The sequence below is a fragment of the Marmota flaviventris genome, chromosome X, assembly GCF_047511675.1.
Source record: "Marmota flaviventris isolate mMarFla1 chromosome X, mMarFla1.hap1, whole genome shotgun sequence".
NCBI classification, from domain to species: domain Eukaryota; kingdom Metazoa; phylum Chordata; class Mammalia; order Rodentia; family Sciuridae; genus Marmota; species Marmota flaviventris.
The window spans coordinates 15,896,569-15,917,399 of record NC_092518.1 but is presented as its reverse complement, the minus strand read 5'-3'; positions in this window follow the sequence as shown (position 1 = coordinate 15,917,399).

Below are 20,831 nucleotides of genomic sequence, written 5' to 3'. Positions count from 1 at the left end.
AGAATGGTGATCTATGGTGATGTTTTTTACATGTTTGTGCTTACATTTTATTCAGGGCTGTGTAATTTTATCTTGAGACTGTTTAGTCAGCTAGGGGTGAGTTTGGGGAGATATAAAGATATCTCACACCTGACACAATGATTTATTACTTCATGTTTCATTAAAAGACCAAAGACTATTCAAATAGTTGTGAAAGTTTTCTTCATCTTTTGTCATGAAGGTATGATCCCAAATTAAAATTGGTGTGCGAACATTTTTTTAAATGTTTTTTAATAGTTGTAGATGGACAGCATGCCTTTGTTTTATTTATTTATTTTTTATATGGTGCTGAGGATCAAACCCAGTGCCTCACACATGCTAGGCAAGCACTCTACCACTGAGCTACAGCCCCAGCCTGGTGTACAAATACTTAATACTATAGGGCTAGGGTTGTGATTCAGTGTTTAAGTGTTCCTGAGTTCAATCCCTGGTACCAAAAAAAAAAAAAAAGTCAGTCACATTTTAATTTATTTAGCACTACTTCACTTGCTGATTTTTAAAAACATTTGCCTTTTCAACCGTTTCCTATTGAATCATTCCACATACAAGGGCCCCCATGGTCTTGATGTAGTCTCCTAGGGAGACTTCTTGGAAACCCAAGTGTCAATCATAAACAAGGATTGGCCAGCAAGGTAGGTAGGTAGACATGGGCAATCCCTTATCTATTCACTGTCCTGGGGAGAGGGTCCTCTGTGAGTCTCAATAAATATCCAAAATGTCTGACACTTCAAATCCTGAAACTATGTCAGGATAATAAAACCTGATTTCATTTTAACATTGAAGTCCTCTTTCTTTGCTCTAATTCCATAAGCCTCAAGCTACCTTCAGATAATTATACATTCCCTATAGTTTGTCTAAAGAAAAAAAAATGTACTGGTTAGACAGATAAGAATAGAAAAGCACATATGACCATTATAATTCTCAGTAAAAGTTTATCATGAAATGTATTGATGTATATCATTTAGTCCCTGCTGTTTAGTGTGAATCAAGATCTCTGAGCTAAAGTTCAATGACTTTAGCAACCAAGGATCAGACTTAGACCAGGGTGATTTCAAGGTAAATGTTGATACCAGTTTTGGAAATCAGGATCCAACCCTCCTTAGCTTGATGATGAAGATTAAATGCTTGAGGAATGCTGAGGCAAGTGTAGAAATCAAGTTTTATTTGAGAGAGACAGAGACTTCTCTGGAGAGAAGGGGTCACAGAGCTCAGTGCCCACATGAAGGGGTGAGTCTTGCCTTTTTAATAGACCCCAAGAACTCCCCCCACACACCTTTTCTTTCTTCTTTGTGTACATGCCTAAGGGCAGGAAGAAGCAGCTTAGGGGTAATCCCTTGTGCTGGGAAGTGCCATAGATAGGAGGTGATAGCAACCTATGGGGTGGGGGGAAGCTCAATCCCTGGAGGTTAGTTATTAGCAGCTTATTTCTTTTTTTTCTTTGATAATCAGCCCTCATCTTTCTATGCTACCTATCTATGCTGACTACCTGTTCTTGGTTCCTGTCTCAATGTTATGAAAGGAGTAGCATCTTGCTAGGCCCTCTGGCTTTGTGCCTTCCTCCTCACATCTACAGTGCATCTGGGGCATATTCTAATCCACACTGAAAAAGCAGGATGAGGAAGCTTGTGCTTGCAGCGTGGTTTCTTAACCTAAATGACACTAAATCAAAACTGCTATCAAAAGTCAACAGCAGACCAGGCATGGTGGTGTAGGCCTGTAATCCCAGTGGCTCGGGAGGCTGAGGCAGGAGGGAGGATCATGAGTTGAAAGTCAGCCTCAGCAAACAGTGAGGCATTAAACAACTCGGTGAGTCCCTGCCTCTAAATAAAGTACAAAATAGGGCTGGGGATGTGTCTCAGTGGTCGAGTGCCCCTGAGTTCAATCCCTGGTAACCCCCACCAGAGAAAAAAGTCAATAGCAGGTGCTGGGGTTGTAGCTCAGTGGTAGAGTGCTTGCCTAGCACATGTGAGGCACTGGGTTAGATCCTTAGGACCACATAAAAATAAATAATTAGGGGCTGGGGTTGTAGCTGCTGGTAGAGTGCTTGCCTAGCATGTGTGAGGCACTGTGTTTGATCCTCAGCACCACATAAAAAAACAAAACAAAATAAAATAAAGGTATTGTATTCATCTACAACTGAAAAAAAAAAGTCAGCCAGGTATGGTGGCACATACTATAATCCAGCAGCCTGGGAGGAAGAGGATCATAACTTCAAAGCCAGCCTCAGCAACTTGGTGAGGCCTTAAGCAATGTAGTGAGACTTTGTCTCAAAAATAAAAAAGAAAAAAGAAAAGGGGTGGGATGTAGCTCAGTGGTTGAGTACCCCTGCGTTTGATCCCCAGTATATTAAAAGAAAATGTCAGTAACAACCTCGTAGTGGCTCAATGCAATGCCTTAGTCTTCATCTTATACTTTCTGCTGCACAAAACTACTGGTCACTGGGGCTGGGGTTGTGGCTCAACAGTAGATCGATTGCCAAGCATGTGCAAGGCCCTGGGTTTGATCCTCAGCACCACATAAAAATAAATAAATAAAATAAAGGTATTGTGTCCAGCTACAACTAAAACATAAATGGGGAAAAACAGATGTAAATACATGACTGAATGTATGTGTGTGTGTGTGTGTGTGTGTGTGTGTGTACTGGGAACCTGGGTATCATTTCATTGCATAGGATTCCTGTCTGTAGATAGGTATACAGCCAGAGGGGCTAGCAGGATGCTACTTACTCCCTTTATAGCAGTTCAACCAGAAAGAGACAGAAGGGTAAATCTGAGCCAAAGTTCAGGAAACTAAGCACAAAACTCAAATATTTACCAGGTATCTGCTGGGTGCTAGGCTTTTTCTTTTAGGTACTTGGGATAGATCAGTGAATAAAGCAAAGACCTCTGCCCACATAAAGGAATATAAATATCTCTGGGAACATTAAATAGAGGATTATTGTTATGGTTTGGATATGAGGTGTCCCCCAAAAGCTCATGTGCAAGACAATTGCAAGAAATCTTAGAGGTAAAATGATTGGGTTATGACAGCCTTAACCTAATCAGTACATTAATCCTCTGATAGGAATTAACCAGGTGGTAACAGTAGCCTGGTAGGATATAAATGGAGGAAGTGGGTCATTGAGGGACATGCCTTTGGGGTATATATTTTGTCCATATTGAAGGGAATCTCTATGATTCCTGGTGAGATGTTCCAGCTGCTTTCTTCCATCACAAACTTCTTTCCTGATGTTCTGCCTCACCTCAGGTCCTCAAAATGGAATCAGTCATCTATGGACTAAGACCTCTGAAACTGTGAGCTCCCCAATACACTTTTATTCCTCTAATTGTTCTCGTCAGGTCTTTTGGTCTTAGTGAAAAAGCTGACTAAAACAACGACGTTCTCCTTTATGTTCCTCTAGGGTTTATTCTCACTTTTTTTTTTTTTTTTGGTACCAGGGATTGAACTCAGGGGCATTTTACCACTGAGTCACATCCCCATCCCTATTTTGTATTTTATTTGGAGACAGAGTCTCATTGAGTTGCTTAGCACTTTGCTTTTGCTGAGGCTGGCTTTGAATTTGTAATCATCCTGCCTCAGCCTCCCGAGCCACTGGGATTACAGGTGTGGGACAACAAACCCAGCTATTCTCACTTTTATTACAGTATATTACAATCTTTATCACATATTATTGCAATTATTCATTTATGTGTCTGTCTCTCTTTCCTGGGCTGTGGGCTTTGGATAGCTGGGATGTCATATCTCATTATTCTGACATATGGCAGGCATTTAATAAATAACAATAACAATAGAACGAATGCATGAATGAACAAATGAAGATGGACTAGATGACTAAAGAAACTGTTGCGGTCTGATGGCTTAGAGAGATTGTGCTTATCTTGATTCTAAAGGAAAATAGACTTCATATTAAAAAGAAAAAAAAAACACAAAAAATGAATACTGCATTAAAGGAATAGTAAACAGGAATACATGTTTATTTCCATCACTTGCCACTGACACCCTTGACAAAGCCACCATTATTTCTTACCAGATTATCAAAGTCATCTTCTAATTGGTCTCTGCACCTCCTCCAACTGGTCTTCTCAGCTTCAATCTGTTCTCTATAGTGGAGCTGGGGAGCATCCTGAAATACAACTATGCCCATGGCACTCCCCTGTTTAAAATTTTGTCATGGTTTTGCATTTCAGTTTCTGTTACATAATACCCCATAATCTTAATAACTAAAAAAATGAATATTTACCTCATTCTTTCAGGTCAGTGGGCTGATTGAAGCAAGGTCCAGCTGCATATGACCCCTGGGTTCTGGTTGGTTTAGGTCTAAGCCATGAATATTCACTCTAGGGCCTAGGGTAAAATGACAGCAGCTACCTGAAGTATATTCTTATCATAGAAGCTCACAGGGGTGCAGAAAGGAAGCTAAACCACACAAGCTAATTCATGGCTTCTACTGGTCTTCTGTGCTAACATTTCATTGACTAGTGCAAGTTATGTTGCTAAATCCAAAATAAGGGGCAAGGAAGTACACTCTTGTAACAGTGGTCCACTTTATGCCTTGAATATAACCCTTGCTGTTCTGTCATTGCAATTTATTTTTAAAATGGACATATTTCTTTCTCTTCCTCTCTCCCTTCTCCTCCCTAATCTCCCCCCCACACACCTCTCTAATCTCAGGGGAAACAGGATAACCTTTCTTCCCCATCCTAGGCAAAGTTATCTGTCCTTGAGTACATTCCCACCATAGGAACAAAGTAATCTAGACTTTGTGGAAGGTACCAGAAGATCTCAGAAATGACTATCTCCCAAATTAACAAGTGAATTACAACTCCAACAGAGAACAGTGGAATGCAGCCCATGAATCACCTCATTAAAAAAGCCCCTTGTTCCTGCTGATGGGAATAATCACAGCCTCTGGGATAGGAGTCCCCTGTGTTTCTCCTTTGCTAGCAAAGCAATAAATCTTCTTTATCCTTTCTCTCAAAACCATGTCATTTTTATTGGATTGGCATTGGGGACAAGGACAGAGCTTTCAGCAACACTCTGACCATCAGGAGGCCATGGGCAAGAACAGGGAACTACAGCTTTGTAACATGAAGGGAGTGAAGAATTGTGTTTTAGTTAGCTTTTTCTGCTGCTGTGACTTAAAGATCTGACCAGAACAATTGTAGAGGAGGAAAAGTTTATTTGAGGGTTCACAGTTTCAGAGGTTTTTAGTCCATAGAAGGTCTGCTCCATTCCTTAGAGCTCAAGGTGAGGCAGAACATCATGGCAGAAGAATGTGGCAGAGGGAAGCAGCTCATATGATGATTAAGAAGCAGAGAGAGAGAGAGAGAGAGGTTACCACTTGCCAGATACAAATATATACCCCAAGGCCACGCCCTAATTCCCACCTCCTCCAGCCACACTCCACCACTTCAATTACCACTCAGTTAATCCCTATCAGAGGATTAATTCACTGATTGGGTTAAGAATCTTATAACCCAATCATTTCTGCTCTGAACCTTGCATTGTCTCAAACATGAGCTGAAGACAACACATATAAACCATAACAAATTGGAAATAATCTAGTAGTCCCCTTCTTATCTACTTATCTGCTGGGTATACATTCCAAGACCTTCACCCTCTTACCCCCAGCAGAGAATGCCTGAAACAAAACCATATATATACTGTGCTTTTTCTTATACATACATGCCCATGATAAAGTTTAATTTCTAAATTAGGCATAGGAAGAGATTCATAGTAATAACTGATAATAAAACATCAATTATAATAATATACCATAACAAAAGTTATGAGAGTATGGTTGCTCTGTCTTTTTCAAAATACTGTAGTAGGTAACTGGAACCTCAGAAAACAAAAGATGGGGATAAGGGGAGACTATCATAATTCAATTTACTCCACTTCTCACAATCTGCTTTTCTCTCATTTCTTCCATTTTCTTCTCTTGCAATATCTCCCCCTAACTGCCTTCTCCTCACTCTATTCTCCTGCTTCTCTTTTTTAAAAAAAAATTTATTTACTTTTTTACTTGTTCTAACCAGTTATACATGACAGCAAAATGCTCTTTGATTCATTGTAGACAAATGGAGCAGAATTTTTGACTTCTCTGATTGTACCCAAAATAGGGTGACACCATTCGTGCAATCATACATGTACCTAGGGTAATGATGACCAGCCCATTCCACCATCATTCCTACCCCCATGCCTCCCCTCCACTCCCCTTTGCCCCATCCAAATTTCCTCCACTCATCCCATGCTGCACCCATTATGGATTAGCACCCACTTATCAGAGAAAACATTTGGCCTTTGGTAGGCATACTTAGCATGATATTCTCTAACTCCATCCATTTAACTGCAAATGCCAAAATTTTATTCTCTTTTATTGCTGAGTAATATTCCATTGTGTATATATTCTCCTATTGCTCTTGCAATTCCAATAATGGAACATGCTGGTTCTCATTCTCAAGCTTTCAAGTATGACATAGGTATGACATAGACAAGGCCATTTTGAAACATCTTAGAACAAGAGTTGCCTCAGGGTCACTGACTCAGCCTGACCTTAAACCCCAGACAATATTCCAGCATCATGCAAAGAAACCCCAAACACTCTATTATCATAAGAAAGGAAATTATTATCTGGGACTGAAATTCTGAAAACACCTAGTTTCTTATAAAGTTGACACCACAAGAACCCTTCTCTGACAACCCCCTAGCAATGGCCTAACCACAAAAATTCTCACCCCCCACCTCACTCCCCTATATCTAAACTAGGCTGTAAGCAGAAGATAGGTCAGAGTCTCCACTGGGGCCTCCCTGCACAGGTTTGACTGGAATAAACCTGTGTTACTTTTGAGCCACCTCTCTTCTCTCTTTATTTACATCATTGGCTTCTTTCCTTACACATACATGTTGTTGCCTTGTCCCAGCCCACTCTTCTCTCTACCTTCTCCCTCTCTCTCTTCCTGCTCCCACTCACTACAGATTATACACCCCTCCTGGTCAATATTTTGAAAATTGTCATCTCCTGCAGAGGAATGCAGTAGGTGCTCCTCCTTTTCTTCATTGTGAAAGCTCTGGCACTGGATTTCATCTGATTCTTTATCTCAATGTTACTGAAAGCTCAGTCCTTGTCCCTAGGCCAATCCAATAATGAGAGAATGGTTTTGAGAAAAAGGAAAAAAGAAGTTTTATAGCTTTGTAAGCAAAGGAGAAACACTGGGAACTCTTGTCCCAGAAGCTGTGATTCTGCCCATCATGGGTGAAGGGAAAGTGAGGAAGGAGAGACAGGTAAGTGAGAAATGAAAAATGGAGACCAGGCAGAGATACACACAAGAGTTTATTTTCTCAGAGGTGACAAATAAAGGCCATCTCTCTATAGAAGAGAGAGGCAAAACAGGCTTGAGTTCTGGGACTTATATGGGGGAGGCTTAGGAATCAGAGCTGGGCTGGTCCTAATGCTAGTGGTTAAGGGTTGGGTTGGTACCAGGGAGTCAGGAACCTTTCTCAGATGGAAAAGCGAAACTTTTTCCTTAAAATGGTGGCTGTCACTTAAGATGGTCATCCAGATGCCAAGCAAGGGCCTTATAAAAGAGAACAGAGAGTTTTTAAAGAGGTGATTCAAAGGCTCCATTTCAGGTGATCCCTGTAAGCGAACTGTGATTGATTTGTTAATTTGGGAGATAGCTGTTTCTTAGATCTGCTTGTGCCATCTCTAAAGTCTGAATTACTTACATCCTATGGACTCATAACTCAGCCTAGGATGGGTAAGAAAGGTAATCCTGTTTTCCCCAGCTTAGGGATGGGGAGAGGGAGAAGAGAAAAATAAAAACAAAAACCCAAAAAACCTATCTCTTTTAAAATGAGCCTTGGTGGCAAAGCAGTAAGGATTATATACAAAGCATGAGGTAGACCACTGTTACAACAACACATGTTTGTTCTTATTTAATTGACTATCTTTTCTGCTAGACTATGACCTTCCTGAGGTTGAGAATGTGATACTATTTTCCCATACTGTCTCCAGCACCTAATATACAACTTTACATATAGGAAGTACTCATTTTTTTTAGTTGTAGATGGACATTTATTTTGTTTATTTATTTATTTTTGTGTGGTGCTGAGGATATACCTCACCTGTGCCAGGCAAGTGCTCTATCACTGAGCCACAACCCCAGCCCCCTCATATTGTTTTTTTTTTAATGAATGTATACATGAATGAGAATTAACAACTGTGAATACAGTTTGGTTTCAGAATCTGCTCAAAGGAATTTACTTTGAGAAGTCTAGGATATAGACATGCCCTCAAGTTTAATGGCAATAAAATAATGTGTACAGCCTTGACATTTTTCAAAGTCTGTTCTGCTGTGTTATTTATTTTCATTACACAAATCTCCCCTTTGTTAGGCTTTTGTCATCTAAATACCATATTGCAAGATAGCCTACAGGTTACTATAGTAGTTTGAAGAAACAATTTACCCCTGGCTCTATTTAAAAAGACAGAACTGGGATGCTAATTCTTGCAACAACTTAAAGGATGCATCCTGAATAATGATCAGCTCTTAAGGCTGATTGGATGCGAAGGGACAAAGGCAGTGCCCCCAGGAGGGAGTGGCAGAATATGCCCTTATGGGATACAGTGCTTCAAGTTATTTGTTTATGGCCAGAAGACTAATTCTTAATCGATTCATTTATGAGTGAAAAGAGACCCAGATGTTACATGCTAATTTTTTAAGAGTGTGTCAATTTATGCAATTCTGGCTGGAGGGCTGAGAGAGTTGATCGGTCACACCTGACTAGCTGCTCTGCATGAAAATATGAACAATATTTTGTGTCTGGAATTTGAGGAAGAAAATCTCATTAAAGACAGGAACCATTCCTAGTCCCCATTAAAGGGCAGGCAAGAAGGCCTGGCTAAGAATTGGAAAGTGATAGGCTGGTGGATGGTGTGGGATGGGGTGGGGTGTTGGGGGGTGGGAAAAATAATGGAAGACACCCAAATCTTCCAGGGCCTCAGCATATGGATTTGTTTACTTCAAGAGGTAATTGCCAGATGAGGCCTGTATTCTTCCAGCTCATTTTGAATTCTGATGTAGAGAAATTATTCTTTTTTTCTGATGATGAGAAATCTGATCCAAGTTACATAGACTTAGAAATGTCTATGCTAGTAATTTGCTAGATTTAAGGATATAGGATTTCACAATTAGATTTTCATTTAAGAAAAACCATCTTGCTTTATTTAGAAAATTAGTCTTTTATTAGTTAAAATGGATTTGCTTCTGAGGCCTAAACTATTTGGACTCATTTCAGGCAAATGTTTTCTAGGAGCTGGATTTTTAAATTGAAAGAGAAACATGAGCCAACATAATAACATATTTAATGAACTGCACGAATGCCCTGGAAAATCCATCCTTACCAACCATTAGAACGGAAATCACTACTGAAGGTGCCAAATGGTTTCCATCTTCCCCAAAGGCCCAGTTATCCTGTTACAGCATTTAGACTTGCGCATATACTTATTTTTGTTTTCTGCATTTCTTCTTGTATAAAGTCAGATCCTTTTAAAATTCGTCCTGACTTTCCCAGGTAACTTGAGGGCATGATTTGCAACAGGGAATTTATTGGTTTTTTTTTAATTGCTTTATATCTTTATTTTATTTTTTTATGTGGTGCTGAGTATCGAACCCAAGGTCTCACACATGCTAGAGGAGCACTCTACCGCTGAGCCACAACTCCAGCCCCGGAAATTTATTGTTTGTCAATGAAATCAGTAATCCCTTTGGGAAGAATGTGTGTTTTCATATGTCTGTTGGAGTGCTATAGCAGATAGTTATGGAGGGGTGTTGGAAACTGCACTTTAAATGACTAAGTAGGATGTGGAGAACACTTTGGATAGTATGGTTAGCCTCTTCCAAAATGTATATCTCTCATCCTTTGTGTTGTGACCCTTCATTTTCTATTTCAAAAGTGACCATGAGCCAGGTGCAGTGGCATACACCTGTAATCCCAAAGCTCAGGAGGCTGAGGCAGGAGGATTGCGAGTCTCAAAACCAGCCTCAGCCACAGCAAGGTGCTAAGCAACTCAGTGAGACCCTGTTTCTAAATAAAATACAAAAAAAGGGATGGGGATGTGGCTCAATGGCTGAGTGCTCCTAGTGTAATCTGGTATCCCCCCCAAAAAAAGAGGTAGGGGATGAGGCTGGGCATAGTGGCACATGCCTATAATCCCAGCAGTTTGGAGGCCTGAGGCTGGAGGATCATGAGTTCAAAACCAGCCTCAGCAAAAGTGAGGCACTAAGCAAATCAGTGAGACTCTGTCTCTAAATAAAATATAGAAAAAGGGCTGGAGATATGCCCTGTTGGTTAAGCATCCCTGGGTCCAATCCCCTGTACCAATAAATAAATAAATAAATAGCCATGAATTCTCAGCATTGCTATTTGAACTTAATAATAGCCCTGGGGTCTCTTCACACTTCCTTATGCACTGGAGAGTAAACTTCTCAAATTCCAGATTGGAATTGTTATGGTCACAGAAAAAGGCTCCAACATGGCATAGTCTTGGTAAGGAGTGGAGGTATATTAGGGTTCTTCAAAGTGACCGAACCTACAGTATATATAGAGAGATGTAGGAGACGGAGGGGATTTATTATGGGAATTGGTCTTTTGATTATGGAGGCTGAGAAGCCACAACAGGCCATCTGCAAGTTAGAGACCCTGAAATTTTTGCAGCATTGGATTTCCAAAGACCTCAGAACCTAGGGAATCCTATGGTGTAACTTTCAGCCTGGGGCTGAAGTCCTGAGAACCTATGGGAACTGGGGAGGGGGTGTCAAGAGGAGCACTGGTACATTCTGGAGTCCAAAGGCCAGAGAACATGTAGTCCCTAATGTCCAAGGGCAGGAGCAAAAGAGTGCATCCCAGCTCCAGGACTGACTCTCTCTCTCTTTCTCTCTCTCTCTCTCTCTCTCTCTCACACACACACACACACACACACACAGAGAGAGAGAGAGAGAGAGAGAGAGAGAGAGAGAGAGAGATTCATTCATATTTCCTTTGTCTTTGTTCTATACAGGTTTATTGTGTAGTGCCTGCCTACATTGAGGTAGATTTTCTCCACTTAGTCTGCTCAGACTCAGACACTAATCTCTTCCAGAAACCCCCTCACAGATACCCAGAAAATGTGCATTGTCAGTTCTCTAGGTATTCCTTAATCTAGTCAAATCGACATCCAAAATTAACCATCACAGGAGTGAGAAACTGAGGGGTGAGGGTGGAGGAGAGGGTTGCAGTAGAATATGGAGAAGTAGAGGATAATGAACCAGAAGATAAAGAACTGGCTCCACAGAGCACACATTTCCAAAGTTCTGGAGGAGCCCTGGAAAGAGTTTTCATGGATGAATGATCTGCCAACCATGTTTGCCTCTCCCTTCCCCCTATTACCTTTTCCCTGAGGATGCTGCCACCACCATCAGTACCCTTAGACTTCTTGAAAATGAATCTAAGCCTCAGTAATTGCCAGATCCGTTTAGTAATAGAGGGAAACAATTATGTTCAGAGATAGATGAGAGATTTCTGTATACTTCTCTCCATAACCAGGTAGGATATAGGTTTAAAGGCATGTCAAAAACCAAATTCTGTCAAACATGTAAGTACTTAGAGCAAACAGTCATGAAATGGGCAACCTGTTCCTGTGAGCTCAGTGATCTGCTTATTCTCAGTTCCTCAGGCATTCCAACAAGCACTGAGGATTTAATCCAAGGTGGACTCACCAATATCTGAAGACAGGGTAGCAAGCCTTTTAGCCCAATCAGGTCTTGCTGTCTTTCATGAAGGGAATAGGACACAAAATGAGAGTATGCTGTGTCTAGATTTAGGTGTGCTAGATTCTTTTTTTCTCATTTTCACAAGAGCTATAAGGTCCATGCAGTCTTTCTTGCCCATCACATACCTTGTACAGCACTCATGCCACCAATGTGAAATTATTTCTAATGCCCCTTAAGTTAATATTAAAACCCCAGGGCAGTCCTAGGTTAAATCCCCAGCACAACAAAACAAACAAACAAATAAACAAACAAGAAAACCTCAAAAGCCAAGGCAGATTCAGATGACCATATTTGCATAGCTACCCTGAAATGTAGATTACTGACTTGAGGCCCTCAATGTTTTCTAGCTACGCCTGGAGTATAGTTGAAAGTATATGCTCATTCACAGATAGCATTTCTTCAGCTTCTCGCTCTTACCAATCCTCATAAACACCATTATAAACATCATTCAAGGAAATAACTTTAAAAAAAAAAAAACACAACCGCTTGTTACTGAGGGGGAAGCAGCACACAGGTTATTAAACTGTTGTTTCTCAATTCCAAACTCTTCCCATGATACTGCTGGGGACTGGGACTCTGCAAAGGACATTTCTGCTTTGTCAGCTGTCCCTGTTAGGCTCTACCTAGAAGACCAGCCATTGGAGACAGACTGCAAGGCTGGACAAGGAAGGGACTGTTCCTTCTTGTCTACTTCCTGTGTCCATCAGCATTATCCCACCAATCTCACTTCACTTTGTCAGCAGCAGTTAGTTCTAGCAATAATTGTTTTTTTTTTTTTTTTTTTTTTCACTTTCCACTCTGGAATTAATCTGTTATGTGTTCTTCAGAGACTCGGGTCCTAGTTCCAAGTGGCCCTCTTTTTAGCTTCTGAGTCACCAGCATCAGCCAAACAGCTCCCTCTCCTCAGAGGTCTGGGCCCGACTCCCTACGATCCCTCTTCTAGCTTCTAGGCTCTGCCAGCTCTCAATTCTTCCCTTTGTTTCTCAGCCCCTGGGTTGGTATAGTTGCTTCCTGCCATTTGCTATCTTTTTATTACCTCAGCATATACTTTTTGCTTTTTGGGTTTGTTGATAGCTGCATTACTAAATCCCTGTTGAGAGCCACAGCCGAAGGGGCCCCAGCAAACTTCCAGCTGCCAGCAAACTTCCAGCTGCCGGCTGATGATTGGCTCACAGCGGCCCCAGCAACATCTAGCTGATTGGCTCCTCTGCGGTGATGCTCATTGGGCTGTTTCCCTGCCCTTTCAGACCACGGAGCTGCTCATTGGGGGACTTTTCTGGCGGCCTCAAGAGCAGGAGGATTGTGGGAGGTGGAGAGAAGCTTGGGTGGGAGAGAGAGGCTTGTGGAAAGCCGGTGGTGGCAGTTGAGGCTCTGAGGGTTTTTCCTGAGAGGCTGTTTTGTTTGGCGTGTGTGGTTCTAAAAATAAAGTTAGTTTCTTTTGACAAGTGGCTCCTGATTGTGCCCAGCCAGACTGCGGCAAATCCCTATATTAAATTTTCTCTGTTAAAACAATTAGTATGATTTATGTTTTTCAGACTGGATCTTGAACCATATAGTCAGTGTCTAAAGATAAGAACAGAAGCAGGGCCGGGCGCCATGGCACATGCCTGTAATCCCAGTGGCTTGGGAGGCTGAGACAGGAGGATTGCAAGTTCAAAGCTAGCCTCAACAAAAAGCGAGGCACTAAGCAACTCAGTGAGACCCTGTCTCTAAATAAAATACAAAATAGGGCTGGGGATATGGCTTAGTGGTCAAGTGCCCCTGAGTTCAATCCCGGTAACCCCCCCCCCCCAAAAAAAAAAAAAAAAAAAAAAAAGAGAACAGAAGAAGGAAAAAATCTGTAGGAGTTTGTCAAGAAAATTCCAACCCAAAAGTTTTCTTTATAAGGAAAAGACAAGTAGAATATGACTACCTTTGAATCGCTCAAGATCTAAGGTGTCAGTATTTCAAGTCTGTGTCAGGTGATTAGAGGATTTTCCCAAAATTTAGTTATCACAGTGATTTTAAGTTAGGTATTGGGGAAGTGGCCTCTGAGTATTTGGGAGTTATAGACAGTGTGCTAGCTGGTTTCCACACATGGCCCCAACAGTTCTATCCCTTGCTCTATATACATGGCACTTTTAATATCCAGGGTAGGACTTATTTCCTGTCCTTATGAATTTGAGCTGGCTTTGTGATAGGCTGACATTCTGGGATTTCTGAACCCAGTCATTAAGAGGACTGGCAGCTTATGTTTCCTTCTCTTGGGATGCTTGTTCTTCATACATTCCCTCTCACCATGCTGTGAGAAGCCTAAGCCACATGGGGAGGCCATAGGAAGGAGAACTGAGGTACAATGGTCAACAGCCCTAGTTGAGATCCCAGCAGATAGCATTTATTGACAGACATGTGAGTGAGCTATTTTGAATATCACAGATTACCTGGGCTCCCAGATGACTGGAGCAGATCTACCCACCTGAGCCCAGTCAACCAAGGGATTGGTGAAAGCCACTAGGTTTGTTTTAAGCCACCAGGTTTTGTAGTGGTTTGTATGCAACCAAAGAAAACTGTAACAGACAGGATGCTCAGTTCCCAGATATTGGGGGACTAAGGTTACTGATAGGAAACTTGTGACATGGTTACTAAGGTTGGTCAAACCATCCTAGTGACAATATTTATACCTTTATCAAATGATATCTTCATCTAGCACAACAGAGTGAAAATTTTATTATATACATTAGTATCAGGGTTTAAGGAAAGTCTAAAATCCTTGGATGGTGTTATGGTTTGAATATACAATGTCCTCCAGAAACTCTTGTGTTCATTCAGGAATGTTCTGGGTGAAATGACTAGGTTATGAGAGCTGCAACCTCATAATTTGAATAGACTGACTGGATGGCAACTGAGCATGCCATTGGGGTTTAAATTTTGTCCCTGGTGCATCATTTCTTCTCTGCTTCCTCCCACGTGTGCTTAGCAGTTTTCCTCCATCACACCCTTCCTCCATGATAGTCTGCCTCACTTCAGGCCCAGAGCAATGGAGTTGGTGGTCCAAGGACTCAACCTCTGAAACTGTGAGCCAAAAATAAACTTTTCCTCCTTTAAGTTGTTCTGCTAAGGTATTTTGATCACAATGATGAAAAGCTGACTAACCCAGATGGGTTGCCTGGGAAATGGAAGCTAAAGCAATTGGACATTGAACGGAAGGAAACAATAAAGATACTGGCAGAACTGCCTACATAGAAATGGAGAAAAATTCTTAGGATGAGTGAAAACAGACAAAACAGAATAGGAGGGAGTAGATATTAAGTGAACAAGTGAGCAGGTAAAGAAGAACTATGGTGAGAGTGAGGCTGAAAATGAGAGCCAGAAGAAGTTAATGGTAACAGGGGTCGAAGCTGGCTTGTATGAGGAAAGAAAACTTGTGAGAAATTCCCAATAATAAGAGGGCAGAAGACTTTCAGCACAAGGTTGTCTGGTGTCTAGTATTTATTATAAGCTTACATGCCTTTTTGGAGTGTTTCCTGTTGAATTGATATGGAAATGAGGCTACAGACTCAACCATTTTTTGAAACAGAACATCTGATATTCATTAAAAAATATTCACTTGGGAAGAAAGGAGGAGAGCAGCTACAAGCCAGGGCCAAATGTCAATTTGCTTCAGTTCTTAACACCTCATCAGTTTTACTGTTCTTTCATTCATGAGTACAATCTAAAATCTCTTATCCACCCCTTTCCAGAAACTGTGCTGGGATCCACAAGGAATGGGAACTTCCATACTCATGAACATATTAGTACAGCTTTAAAAAGCAGTTCACTATTTTGAAGACAAGTGGAGTTAAAAATAAATAGAATAGGTGTTCACCAGGAAAATTATTCAGGTGACTATGTGAAAAGAATTATAGTTTTCACTTGGAAGAACAGAGGGATTAAACACTGAGGGAACAAAGTGTTATGGATTTATTTTTGTAAGCTGAGTTTTAATATTTGGAACACATGGCTTAGTGTTCTTTTCTTTGGGGATGGCTGACTTACCTCAAATAGCTCAAGGATGATGGGATGCATTTCCCACCTGTACAGAAAACTGTGGGGAGCCACTCTGAGTGATTTGCATCTTCCATCCTGAGGGGAGAGGTTTTGACCAGTCACTACATTTTATAGTGACCTGGACGTTTTGTCCTAGTCCAGGAAGTTGAGGGCATGTGTTCAGATGTAGGCGTGTTCCCCCATGGGTTGAATTACACTCACCTGTTCCTTTGTAATACTACCCCTTTGCCCTGTTTGGGATTGAATGTTCCATGGAAACGCCCTTTGTGTGTCTGGCCCCTTCTCTTGCTCTGCCTTTGGGTGTGGCCTTCCTAGATGTCAGTCAGTCTGCTGACAGCAGACATCAAGAAGCTAGACTCAACCCCTGAAACCTGACCCCTTGCCTCATTTGAATGGCTTCTCCTCAATAAAAGGGGTCAGCACATGCTTTCTCTCTCTCTTTCTGTCAGAGGAGCCACCACAGGACCCCAAAGAAAATGGTATCTCTGTCTCTTGTGTGGTTATTTCGTGCAGCCCAGTTCCCCTGGAGTGACCCTGAGTGTTTTAGTTGTGAGAAACAAGACAGGAAAAATAAAAAAAAAAAAATGTGTGAGGTTTGGCAAGATCCTGAAGTCTTAAGAAGACCTGGTCAGGAACCAGGAGCTTCTAGAAATTTGCAGACATTTGGGGATGGCATGGAATTCCTCACAAAGTTTGGAGGAGGCTTATGTTAAGCTTTACAAATCCAAAGAAATGATGCATGGGATGACTATAGCCTTTCTCAAATGGGTCCCAAGAGAGAAATAGACTCCAGTGTGCTATAGGCACCCATTGTATTAACAAATTAACTTCTTTCCTGTAACTTCCATCTCAGAAGAACCTTCTAGAATGGTATATATTATCAATTCTCCTTGGGGAAATTGAGAACCGAGGCACTAAAATCATCTCTGTTTTTGGGTTTAGACATGGAACCCCAGTTGAGACATCAGGCTTTTTAGGGCCAAAATAAGGTACCTTCTGATACAGTCAGAAGTAAAGATAAATGTTGATGGTGTGCTTCAGGTTCTGCCTAGTGGGAGGTCTCCATTCTGGCTATTAGGAGGAGCCTCTGGTTACATAGCCTCCAAGATGGAAGGCACCTTGAATCAGGGAATCCAGTCTCCTTATTTTCTTGATTGTGAAAGTGAAGGACAAAGAAGTTAAGTGATTTGTCCAAGGTCAAGAGTAGGTTAGGCAACAGAGCTGTAAAGAGAACACAGTTTTTTAACTCTAAGCCTGGGGCTCTTCTGAGGGAGAATTTTATTACTTATAGTAAATTGTATCAATGTTTCCCTTTTTCTCCTCTCTCCAGTGCCCCTCCCCTGGTTCATGATCTTTCTTTTTCCTTTTGGTAATATCCTGAGTGACTACAACATGGTGCAGAGTGGTGATAGACATGTAGTGTGAATAAGAAAGACCCTTACCTAGTTCTAAGCCCCTGAAGCTTTGGAGTTATTACCACAGGTTATGTTAGCCTATCTGAACTACAGTTATCTTCTGCCTTGTGATCAGGCTCTCTTGCAAGTGAGGGGGTTGTTTTGTCTACCTAGAAGCTACATTTTTGTTGTGAGCTACTAATTTGGAATGCTTCTATTATCAGTTTATTTCCTTTGAGTCTGGAAGCATGAGCAGTGTATATATAAATGGATATAATCAACCTGAATAACTGGAACATCAGAGCCAGAAGGTCAGAAAAGAGATTGACTTTGAAGCCTTCCTGGACCATCTCTTTCTCCACTAAAGTATGAGCAAGGGAGAGAGGTGAGAGGGTGAGGGGAAAGGGACCAGGCCAAGAACATGATGTGATGAATTACAGATGGGAAAAATTTCCTGAATTCGTGCTTTTGTGTTGGACCAATCTTGAGAGTTAGCTCAATACCTGAGTCTTTGAAAGTTCTTCCTTAACTGGTGGCATTCCCTGTCCACCTTCTCACAGCAGGTCATTTATTATTCCCAATCAGTGTCAGAAGGAACTCTAAGTTGGTGGCTTTTGGAATGTACCCTGAATATTAAATTTCAATTTCCATCTTACCAGTGCAAAATAAAGTCTTCATTCTGTATTGCTCAATTTTTATAGTTAAGTGTTAAATAATCAAAGAGTTTGAATTAGGGTAATCATTGGTGATTATTTATCACATATATCATTAGTGTCACCCATTGTATGTCATTAAAGTGAATCAGCTTAAGATGAGGTAATGGCAGCTCCAGAATTGGATTAAGTCATTACAGAGTCATCCTTTGGCTGAATATATTGTCTACATGCTGTGTGATTCACTCACTATCCAGAAACAAATTCTAAACACCTAATAGCATTTTCTTATGGTCCTGGAACCCAGGTCCTTGAACATGCTAAGCATGTGCTCTACCACTGAGCTAAACCCCCAGACCCTAGATAAAATATTATTCTTGAACTTTTGGAATTTTTAGATCCCCGTGGACAGTGTCAGGTATTGCCAGAATCAGAGATTCACTTTCATCATTATAACCTCAAAACATTAGCTCAGTCCCCATATCATAACCTGAATTATATATGCATATTATATTAGAGTATTAGAAGCCCCATTTTTGACCTGGAATTTGGGCAATGGAGATCTGGAACTGGTTTGGTTGTCCAAGCCTGATTTTTTGGGATGTATAATGGGAGACCCTGGACCCCAGAATTTCCCATTGAGCTGCAGCCTCTTCTCCATACTATGACAGATATTGCAAATGGTTATCTGATAATCATTTCTCTTTTTCCTTTGCTTCCCTTACATTAGAGAAATGAAAAGGTCAAATACTATGCCAAATACTACTTGTTTTGTGGGCAGTTATGTGACATAGCTCTGGCCAAAGAGGTAAAAGAAGACTTCAGAGAAATTTTTCCCCTACTTTCTGCCCTTGGGGGCAGTTAAGTGAGGATATGATGCTTATAGCTGTGGCATTTTGTGATCATTAGGTAACATATCTAAGACAGAACAAAAAGCAAATATGCTGAAGAATATTAGAGGTTAAGTGTGTGTGTGGGAGAGAGAGAGAGAGAGAGAGAGAGAGAGAGAGAGAGAGAGAGAGAGAGAATGAACAGTAGATGGTAAGCATAAAAAAAGAGCCTGATTTCAATGACATTGTTGAGTGATGAAAGAAGCTTTGTCAGCTTTTCATCACTATGACCAAAATACCTGACAGGAACAACTTAGAGGAAGTTGGCTCAAGTTTTCAGAGAATTCAGCCCAAGATTGGCCAGCTCTATTGCTCAGGAACTGGTGGAAGAAAGTTGCTCAGCTCAGCTGGGGAGAGGGAGAGAGAGGGGGAAGAGACAGTGTGTGTGTGTGTGAGGGGGGACAGGGAGAAGATACACCTCTGATAACCTACTTCCTTCAACTAGTACTCCATCCAGGTATCAATGGATTAATTCTGATGAGGTCAGAACACTCATGATCGAACCATTGCCTAAAAGTCCACCTCTGAAGCTTGCTGCATTGGGGATCTTGCTTTCAATACATGAGCTTTTGGGGGACATTCCAGATCCAAACCATAAGAGAGTGCTTACCTTGGGACTCTAGTCATCAAATAAATACTTTTAAGTTTTAAGCGACTGTTAGGTCTTTCTGTTATGTACAGTGAGAAGCATTCCCAAATGATACGTAAATTCTCACCTTGGGTGTCAAGTCTGTATACCTGAACTGCTGTTTCTTCTTCCAAATCAGGCCTTTGTTTGAATAGCCTTTGCAGCTTTTGCATTTCTTTTTCCTTCAAGGTACTGGAGGAGGCTATCCTTAGCCACTAGTCAAGACCCATGGTACCCACTTTCCTGCACTATGATGTTGAGCCTGGCCAGAGTGGCCATGATGTCCCATTCATTGACTTGCACCCTTTCTGTGTGGATGTCCTTCCAGATCCAAGGCTTCCCTTTTATTTTGAATATTGTGATTTGAACTACAGGTCATCCAAGGCAAGGGCAGCTCCTTTAGCCCTCGGCCCACCCAATTCTACCTCCTCATGCCTCCCTGATAGACCTTCTACTGAGGTGACATCCCAGCATGGTTTGCAGATAAGCCATGCTGGCTGGAACATGTATAGTCTGAAAGGCTAAGGTCCAAGAACAACTTCTCATAGTTCTGAAGATTTTGAATTTTTAGGTGCTTTATTTCTCACTCCTCAGAACTTCTCATATTGCTGACTTGTCGCTTTGACCCTGGCCAAGAAACCTGATCTTAATCCCTGCATTGCATCTGTTCAGAGTAGTATTTTGGAAAAGAGGCCTAGATTTTAAGAGGTGGGAGGTTTTGGCTCTGGTCCTGTCTCTCCTACAAGTAAAGCAAAGAAGACTGCTATCATTCTTTCTGTGCTTCTATTTTCCATGTATAAGATGGAGCGTTGATCTCTGCCTGACACTACCATTTACCTCTTTAGAAAGTGAATTTTTAATTTAGACACACAATAAAAATTATAGAGTCCACCTTAAAGAAATTATTCAGACATTGAGGAACATTTCTATACATACACATGGTGTCTTTTTAATGTTGAGGTTTCGGGAGTATAATGTAAATTTCAGTGGAATCAGTCTTAATTGAAAAAAATCATATTCATTTTTCCCCCCAGGGCTTTCTAACACACTAGAAATAAATTATAGAAAGGAGAAGGAAAAATGCACTAAACAGTAATTCTGCCCAGCTGTAAACCTTGCTTTTCATGTGAATTAAGTCTTTGATCCCTTAAAATCCATTTTACTTTTGGACAAATTCCAGAGACGCTGCCCTCTTTGGGAAAGTAATGGTGCCAGGAACAGAATGGCCCTTCAGAGCTGAGGTTTCTCTTATAATTGTGCTGATCTAAGAAAGGCTTGAGGAATAGGGGTGGGGTAGAATCATGACCTCAGTGTTCTCACTTTCTGGCATGTGAAAGTGCCTTTCTCCTTTTCAACTGACTGCTGCCTTTCTCTGCCATCTTAGGAAA